The following is a 10,635-nucleotide window of genomic DNA, read 5'->3' on the forward strand; positions in this document are numbered from 1 at the left end:
TTTTGTTTTGACTGCTCCATTATTCAATTGGATAGGATATGACTTTAATTCCAATCGAGTTATTATTGAATCAAGTAGATTAATATTAAGATTGATGTAGGTAGATTTCTGGATCTTAGTCTTTTATATTTATTAATTAAAATTTTTCTTCATCTTTGGATTAAAAAAACTAGACAACTAAGTAAGAGTTAGATTAGTTCTAAACCATGTTCCCCATTCCCTGTGGATTCGACCTCGGTCTCACCGACTTATTATTACAGTGTAGCCCTGCACTTGAGGTTGTGAACAACTACATATCACAGGGCCATGTAAGTAATTTTTCATTATATGTTGGGCATTTCATGAACGTACATAACAACAATGTAGTAGTTAAATTGGCTAATATGGCAGAATATTTCTCTCACTAGTGCATTTAAACAAATGAGGGTCCACAAGCTGAAGATTAACTCCCTTAAAATGCACTTTTGGCATATCAAATGAAAATATCTTAGTATTCTTAGTACATCAATGAGGACTTAAAATAGACTAGAACAAGGATTGAGCAATTATAAATGTTTGACTGCCGAGAAATAAAATCGAATTACAACATTTTCTAGGCCAGATTAATTTTATGCATAGGTTTAGTTCCAATTGTGCAGGAAAAACTAATGTATTTTCTTCGTTGGTGAAGTTAAAACAAAGAGATGAATTCAAATGAAAAGCATAATATCAGTCAACTTTTAACTAGATTAAGAAGTACTTAATAAAGCCATTGATGTTAATGTGGTTGGTCTAGGTTAACTGCTCAAGTTGTATATTGTAGCCATTGTAGAGTTGATTGGTGCCTTACTAGCGCAAGACAATAACAATAGAAAGGAATGAGATATTTATTATCTTAGGCAAACACTGTTGGATGCCGAGAGACACTATTATGCGATAGAGAAATTATGCTTATCATTGTACTTTGTAGTCACTAAATTATGACATTATTTATTGGCTAAATTAGTCAATGTAATTGTGATTACTGATTTAATCAAATATATCTTAAATCGGCTGATTTTGAATGGCTAAATTAGAAAATGGGTGTTACCATTTTCTAAGTTTGATCTTAAGTATATACCTTAAAGAGTAGTAAACGGGTAGGCATAGGAAATTTCCTGGCCTACCATCCATCTGACATTGAAAGTAAACTTATTTTGAAAGTATTGAACCTATACCTAGTACATCTATCACCATGGAGATTGATATTTGACAAATAAAAAAAATTAACAAATCACTAGGTGTAGGGATTATCCTAATTGCTCCATATAGTAAGAAGCAAGAATTTACATTCCAATTAGAGTTCAAATGCAATATTAACTAGGTCGAGAATGAAACTTTGATAATCAGTTTGGAAATATTAATGGAATTGGGTGTTAGAAATATATTAGTGACATGTGATTCGCAATCAGTGATAAACTAAGTAGTGGGTTTATTCAAATGCACTAGTAATGTATTATTACTATATTATGCCTTGGCAGTACAGTTGATGGACAATTTTGATGAGGTTGAACTAAGGCATATGACCCGAGAAAACAATGTTGATGTCAATAAAATGGTACAATTGACAGCAGGACTCCAAATTGTCCAAGGGATCAATGCAAGAACAATTGTTGTGTAAATAAGTTTTTTTTTACCTTCAATCTTTCAAAGGGAACCAAACCTGAAATTTTTTTAGGTCAAGATGGATGAAGTTGATTAGAGGATTCTAATTATGGTCTCTCTTTAGTATCCTCGGGCCAAAACTATCCTCGATATTAGAAGAAGGACCACAAATTATGTCATGATCGAATATGAACTATATTGAAGAGGGGCTAATGGTGTGTTGTTATGGTGCTTAGGCAAAAAAAAAAAGAGGTCATGTTGGCTATGGGTGAAGTACATGAAGGAATATGTGGAGCACACCAAGTTGGAAGAAAGAAAAGGCTTACACTTTGGTGCTATGGATATTTTTGGTTGAAGATGATGAAAGTTTGTGTAACACCCCAGTTTTCGAAACCTGAGTATACTACTCATTTTTCTAAAACTCGAGCGTTAGCCTTTAAAATTTCATTTTAAATTTAAACATTCTTATCATTAATTAGAGTTAGTAGCAAATACAAGCAGAGTAAACCATACATTGAATAAAACTTTTCCAATCATCACAAGAATCTAAAATGTAGTGCCTATACAGGACTTATCCAATCCAAATACCAAAATTTCACTAAACAAAAACAAAAATCTATCAACTATCGATGGAGGTCAATATATGTCACAGGGATCCCATCTAGCTCCTCAATGGCCCGATCTGCTCTAATAACTGAGTTAACAACATTGGTCGGCCCTACACTTGCATCAACTGATATGTTTTGACAGCGTCAATAGCTATCATTGTGAGGAATACCCTCTAAGATTATACACTCATCATTCATAATCTAGTATAGATCATAAGACATGATAAGAGATATATGAAACAACACAATTCAAAATCATGATCATATACTCAGAAATAAAGCTAATCAAAATAATTTCACTATTAGGAAAATGTAATAATAATCTCAATGCAAGTGAATGTGTCCAGATAGTCAAATAATCAATATACTATCTTCTATTATACCCAGAAATCACATTTGTATGTAAACTCCGCAAGATGACAAGAAAATCAACAAGAAAACTTTTGCTTCACCCGAAAATCATATAGAACTCTGCACGATGACTAGAAAATCAATAAATGAACTTTCACTTCATCCATAAATCATATGAATCCGCACGGTGACTAGAAAATCAACATATGAATTTCAGCATCACCCAGAAATCATAATACAAGTAAACTCCACAAGGTGATTAGAAAATCAACATTTAAACCTCTGCTTCACCTATAAATCATATCATACGTGAACTCCACAAGGTGACTAGAAAATTGATAAATGAACTTCAACTTCACCTAGAAATCACAATATAACTTAACTCCACAAGATGAGGAGAGAATCAATATATGAACTCCGGTGTCATTCGAAAATCGTATGAACTCACAAGATAGATAGAAAATATAAATGAACTTCAGCTTCACCCAGAAATCATATCTAACTCCGCATAATGACCCGAAAATCAACAAGTTTATACTAATATAACCATCAAAGCCACGAAGGGCACTAATACTCCATCGAAGCCTCAAAGGGGGCAAATATGCGATCAAAGCCATGTAGGGCAAATATGCAGTAGAAGCCACGTAGGGAAAATATGCAGTCAAAGCCAAGTAGGGAACAAATGGTCCACAAGGTAGTAAGTGCACAACAAGTTCCATTCAATCCATCTAGTAATTGCAAGTGGCAACATATAATTAATTAATGAATTTTATAACTGGGGATAACACATGAAAATCAAATCATTCATGCTTGCTAAAATTAAAGAGACATATCAATTATACACTATATGAGTCAGTTGTGTAAGAGATTGCATATTCACATAATGAGATAAGTAAACTACTCAAGTAACTTAGGTGACATTGAATGTGAGAGATTAAAGCTTTATCTATATTAAGATTGACGAATTTAAATGGAAAACTTGAAGGGGGAGTCCTTACCTCTTGCTTCAACTAAGAACTTAAGATTCGAAGGCTTAGCTAGAGAGGCTACAACACAAACATGGGAATAAGCTTTTAAAACAACCCAAATTTAATAACTCACTGAATTGATTGGATTTTACCTCAGCTCACACAAGCTTGATTCCAAACCAAGTCCACCACAACTATTGAGTGGCTGGGTTGACTCATACTCACACCAGGCCTGATTAGACCTTATTTATATATAAATTACCAAGTCAATGACTCAGTAACTTAGTGGGACAATTTGATTGAATCCAGTCTCTAAGTAGACTACCAAGTCAGCAAAACACTATTCCTATAAGTTTATTAGATGTTAAATAGGGAGTTAGAATGGCTGTAAGATAACTGGGTGAGTCACAACGGCTAGCTAAAGCTTAGATCGCCAAACTAGCCCTGAACTCGGTAGAAATTGGCTGAGTTAACTCACCGATGACTAGAACACGCACTCTCTCTCTCTCTCTCTCTCTCTCTCTCTCTCTCTCTCCCCCCTATTCCACTTCTTCCTTCTTTCTCTCCTCTATCTTCTTCTCCTCCCTTCCTTTCTTTCCTTCTTTCCTCTTCCTCTCACTCACTCTCTTCTTCTTCTTCTTCTCTCTCTCTCTCTCTCTCTCTCTCTCTCTCTCTCTCTCTCTCTTTTCAACAGCCCATGGCTGGGCTTGACCTAGCTGGACTCAGTTTCATCCGAGTTGACTCAGCAGCACCTAAAGACCCAACTGCCTCTGTTTCTCTCTCTCTCTCTCTCTCTCTCTCTCTCTCTCTCTCTCTCGTTCCTCTTCGTCTCTCCCTTCTTTCTTTCTCCTTTCTCTCTTCTTCTTCGTCTGCTTCTCTTTTCCTTTCTTTCCTACTAGAACATCCAATAGGCCTCCAACTCAAACTGGGCCGAAGCTTAACTCGACTCAGCTGACTCGACAGTGAGTTAAGTTCATCACTCGATCTCTCTTTGCCCTCTCTAATTTCTCTCCTTCTATCCTCTCTCTTTTTCCTCTCCTCCCTTTCTTCTCCTCTTCTCACCCTCTCTCTCTCTCTCTCTCTCTCCCTCTCTAAGCCTTACCTCATGGTAGAGTGATTTATCTGGGTGCCATTCAACGTTCTACTTGCATAGTGGATAACGCATGATTTCTTGTCCTTCCTTTGGCCTTACACATCCCTAATAGTGTAGTCCTTAGTATCAAACATGATTTCAAAAGGCATGTTTTAATTAGGTGGCTATATGATTGGTAAGGTTGTAAACATACCCTTTAGCTTTGTAAAAGTCTCTTAGCATGAGTCAATCCATTTAAATGGGGCATCCATTTGAAGGAGGTTCCTTAATGTTATAGAAATTTGTCTAAAGTCCTTAATGAACCTCCTATAAAATCTTGTGAGATTGAGAAAAGATCGAATGCCATGGATGCTTTTAGGAGCCGACAAATTAGCAATCAAATCTATTTTTGCCTTGTCCACTTCAATTCCATTTGATATCACATGTCCAAGGACAATTTTCTTTAAAACCATGAAGTGGTACATTTCCTAATTCAAGACAAGGCTTTTCTCTTCACATCTTGTTAATACCAATTTTAAGTGCTTGAGCCACCCATCAAATGTACTTCCAAATATGGAGAAGTCATCCAAGAACACTTTAAGAAATTGCCTAATTATGTCTGAAAAAAACTAAGCACGCGTATCTGGAATATTGCAGGAGCATTATATATCCTGAATGGCATCCTTCGGTAAGCAAATGTGCCAAAACGACATGTGAATATGATCTTCTTCTGATCTTCAGGGGCTATCTTAATTTGATTATAGCCTGAGTATGATCGAACCCAATGGTTGAGAACCCAAGTATAGGGTTGTGATACAGTAATAACTTAGTAAGACTGAGGTAGAACCATAGGGAATTTGGTGAGAATGCACTAAGAACTAAATGTAAGAAAAATGGATGGTCTAAGTTTTTAATCCAATAAAATATAAGAGTTCTAAAAATAATTAATAAAAAGGACTAACGATCCACGAATCCCTAATCAATAGATGTTGAATTTAATTCATCTTCTCGAGTTAATAACTTAACTAGAACTGGATTCTAATCTGTTCTAATCAAAAGATAAGATAGTACTATCATTAAAAAACATCGAACATAGATTAGAATCATAATAGGCTTAATCTCTCATGAATATCTAGGTAATCACATTGCAAGGAATTGAAAGCATCTAATTTATCCGGAGTTGACAATAGATCAAACAACTTTACAGATTGTTTCCTTCTCCGATCTAGGAATTCAATCACAACCAATTACAATTCAACATAAAAATGTTAACTTTCATTGAAAAATGAATTAACTATCAAATATCCATTAAAAGGTTCATCCCTTAGCTTTAGCTAAAATATTAGCACAACATGACTAACATTTTGAACAAATTGAAAAGAAAAATTAGAAAAATAAAGTAAAAATGAAGAATTGAGAAGGAATGATGATTTCGAAGAAGCTTTGTCACTCCTACATCTCTCTCATAAACCCTAATTCATACTTAGATCATCTTAAAACAACTCTTTAAATAGAAAAAGCTCACACCGACTTGAAACCAAATTCAAATTTACCCACTTTTGTTGCGCTTCGGTTGCACCGACAGTCACCTTTAGTCGCATCAAGTCTAGCCGAATATTCCTTCCGTGGGAGCCAAATTTCATAAAAATATGTCTTAAGTCTTTGTCTCTCTTAGGTCACACTATGCTCACCTTCGGTGGCACCGAACATGCCTTTGGTTGGCCTAAGTGTCGAGCCGAATTAACTCTGAAAATCACAGTTTCTTATTGGATTGTTCTGTACGCATTTGGTCGGACCAAACCAACCTCAGGTGGGATTGAACAGTCTGTTACTTATGTTATTGCATTGTGTGATTTGGTAATCTTTTCTTTCATCATTTGTACTTAGTTTTCTTGGATATTTGGCATGTGAATTCTTCAATAATGACCTCTAAATCTCCAAGTCGTTTCTTGATTAATCTTTTGAGCTTTAATCCTCCTTATTAAGCATGATTTCGTCTTTATTTTTCAAATTACCTTGCATGTACAAAATATATGTTAGTTAATCAATTAAGTACTTTGAATGCATGAAAACTAATGCAATTGAGATGATAAATATGCAACATTAAGACATTATTACACCCCCAACTAGCATTTTGCTAGTCTTGAGAAAAAAAATGTGAAAAACTCTAAATTAAAAAATAATTCCAAAAAGGGCCAATCCTGTAATCTATAATAATTCCAAACTAAACTAATCCGGAAGGAACCTAAATCAAACATATCATTAGCCCAAATTCTAGTACTTTAATAAAGGTCTTGATTAAACTTTAAGTAATAATCATATAATTGAATAATTCCCAACATTGAATTTCATGAATGTATTATGTAATCTAGACTTAATATCACCACAGATATTTTTCTTCACTTTCATTTCTACAATGACAATCAATGGAATGATCAAATCACTTTAGCCTAAACCAGAACTTGTCATACAACTTAACACTTCACTCTTCCATCTCTTGATTTTTTTATTGACGACTTTCACTCTAGTACTCATTTTCAATTTTTTTTTTCCTATCCATTCATTATCCTATCTTTTTTTTTTTTAAATAAAATAAAATACTAAATAGTCTTTTCACAGAAAATTCAATAGGTAGCCCTTCTTAGAAACTCATTTTTACGTGGGCAATACTCTTTCTTTTTTGTTTTTCTTAACGAACATGATGGACAAATTCTACAAGCTTGGTTCCTAACATTCTCAATAATGATCACTTTAACAATTCAATATTCAACTAAGGTCAAATGTATAAGGTAAATATGACACATTATATTCATGACTCAATTAATGTTCAAAACATTTTAACTAAATATAATTAACTGAACTTAATCTTAGGATCTATTGAGCAACTAGAATCTAGGTTCTGAAAATAGTCAATACTAACTCTTGGATTTATCTCTTGAAACTACCTAAAATTATATAAATCATTTTTTAAAATATTAAAAATTCAGATTTTTCAGCTTAAAGTTTTTTAAATTTAAAACTTTCCTATTAAACCTACACCCAACCTAAATTCTATATTTCCTTAATGTATAAAATATATGCAATATATGTAACGTGAGAATAACAAAATAATGAGTAGGTGGAAACAAGTACATAAAGGACGACATGTACGGGAGTAAACTTCAAAGATTGGTGCTTCCGCAACAAAAATTTACAAACAAAACATCATATTCTACCATAGGAAACTAAATCCTAAGAAAGTAAGGGAAATGGTCTCCATCATACTAGGAGATCAATCCTAGTACACAAAATCTTAAAGAGATATGGACATTTCTTCATTAACTAATTTTTCCACAAACAGTTTCATTCTCTGACTATTTACCTTAAACACATTATTATTTTTTGAGATTCATAACTTTCACAGTGTAACGCCCCAGGTTTTCGAAACCCGAGTATATGACTCGTTCTCCAAAAACCTGAGTGTTAATCTTTAAAGATAGTCACATTTAAGTATTTTTTTTTCTTTCAGAGTTAGCAGTTTAGCGGAAGATGGACAAATCAAACATAAAGAAAAATTTACATTTACACTCAGAGTACACAAGCGACTGCCCAAGTGACTTATACAAACCAATGTCTCTATATTAACAAATACAAGAATTATACAATTTACACATGAGAAATAATAAAATACATAGAAACTTGAGCCACAAGATCACGCAGCTTCTCTTGGCAGATACTGTTCACAACCCCAAGTGTAGGGTCGTGATGTAGTAATAATCTCGATAAGACTAAGGTCGAATCCATAAGGACTGAACCTTGTATGTATTCTGCAAGTAACTATAATTATAACTAGAAGAAGATGTAATCTAAATCAGGAGAATGTAAGAGAATAATGGTGAATTATTAAACTAAAACTTGAAAAATTCAAAGGTGGGAAACTAGGGTTTCTAAGGATCCACTTGTAGAGATCAGGGAGATCTATGCTTGATTCATAAACCCAACTGAAATCATAGTCCCATCTTCATCCAATTGGACGATATATCATTAAAATTCAACTCTGAACTTCCTTTGATCTAGTTCTCAATGGATGAGAGGTATGAGAACTAGAATTGATTCCATCACAAAACCATGCCCATGAGACAAAGCAAACAACGGAATTTAACTAATCCACAACCAATTTGAGAGGATTATGAACGTTAGGAAGGATTCCATCATCCAACCATGCCCAAGAGATAATGATGAACAACAGAGTTCCTAATTTCGTAGTCATAATAATGAAAAGAACATGCCCAAAGCTATCGCAGATCCATTGTAATTTAAGTCACAACAAGCCATTAAAAACTAAAAGCATTCCTTATAATCAAACTAGAATCAAAATCAGTTCAACTTAACATGAATCGGAGCCATAGAAAACACCCCATCACGCTACAAGCTTCACCTCTTAGCCCTAGCTAAGAGGTTTAGCCAACCATAATCATGATTAAGCTAGAATCTCTTAAAAACATTAAGGAAGAAAACTAAAGAAGAATAAGAAGGAGAACTCGATGAAGCCGTCCACGATCTCTCTCTCTCTCTCTCTCTCTCTCTCTCTCTCTCGCTCACGTCTTCCTCTCATCAGATGATGCTCCATGCTCTCTCTCTTTCTCCTTTTATAGCCAAGGCTGTGTCGGTGGAGGTTGGTCGGTGGCGTGCGTAAGCTTACGTAGCGATGGATTTGGAAACACCTTGTGCAATGCAAAGACGATTTGCATGTGGAATGAGTTTTGGAAAAATAGAGATCCTGTTGTGGGATCTGTTCCGGTCAGGCTTCTTGGCCTTGATCGGTTGTCCCATGGGAGGGGTTTGGACGGCTAGGATCGTCGGTCCAATCCTTAATGAACACACAACATCCGGAGAAGCCAGGTTTCCTGCGAACGCACTTCCTACATTTTACATGCAAAAAATGGAATTTGTGTAACTAGTGGGGCCCATATACTATGGTGTTTAATGAATCAGCTCCGTCCATTGGATTCCTGGCAAAATTTTAGTCAGAAATGGGCAGTTTTGCTCGAGTTTGGTGCGGCCCACTGTATCTTTGTTCCTGTCGTCCATCTTATGTTTGGATGAGATTTTCATGCGTGCACGTTCATGGATGCATGTGGGCTCAATGGTTATGGTCGGTCCCACTGTCCAGACACATTGGACGGTTCAGATTGTTCGTCTGAGTAAAAGAGGTGGGCCACAATGCATAGCAGTGGCCGAACGTGCGGACGCTGGCCTCCCTCTCTCCGCTTTCTAAATTCATCGGGTCAAACTCTATTTGACCTGACTCCTTGCTCGGTGCATAACTAGTGTGCATGCACTGTGTGCGCACCTAACTCCAGGTGGTGTCCATCGTGATGCTCATGAGAAATCTGCTCCGTTCATCCGTCCTTCCATCCAATTTAAGGTGTTGAGCCCAAGTTTGAAGTATATCCAGAGATTAGGTGGGCCCCAAATCGATAATTTATGGCTAATCACTCCATTGGACCACTTTCACAAAGATCCGAAGCCTGAAATTTTATGTGTACGGTTACTTTATGATCCTCAGGCTGGATATAAAGTTTCGTGCCAAAAGCATGGTGGAAACCCTGTGATCTTCCATTTAGGACGATTTTCAGGCTTCCTTATCTTCAATCACTTGGTTTTCTCAGATCTTTGGCATGTGAATTCTTCAATCTCGATCCCCTAAGATCCGTGCCTTCCCTTGGTGATTTTTTAAGTGTCAATTCTATGCCTTTAGTACCCTTTTCAGTCCAAGCTCCTAAATTCACCTTGCAACACAAACATGATTAAAAGAGAACGTTTAAGCATTATCATGTATGTAAAACTAAGTAATAACCAAGGTCTAATATGTAATATTTGACCCTCAACAGAAACATCCATGCATCCTTGATAATTGTACCCTGCTCTTTATCAATCTGGACATGAATATCTTTTAAACCACCTGTATTACCTATACAGTTATATATTTGATGAATGAGTGGCCTACTCAGTGTGAATTTTCCTCAAGATT

The sequence above is a fragment of the Magnolia sinica genome, chromosome 1 (assembly GCF_029962835.1).
Source record: "Magnolia sinica isolate HGM2019 chromosome 1, MsV1, whole genome shotgun sequence".
NCBI classification, from domain to species: domain Eukaryota; kingdom Viridiplantae; phylum Streptophyta; class Magnoliopsida; order Magnoliales; family Magnoliaceae; genus Magnolia; species Magnolia sinica.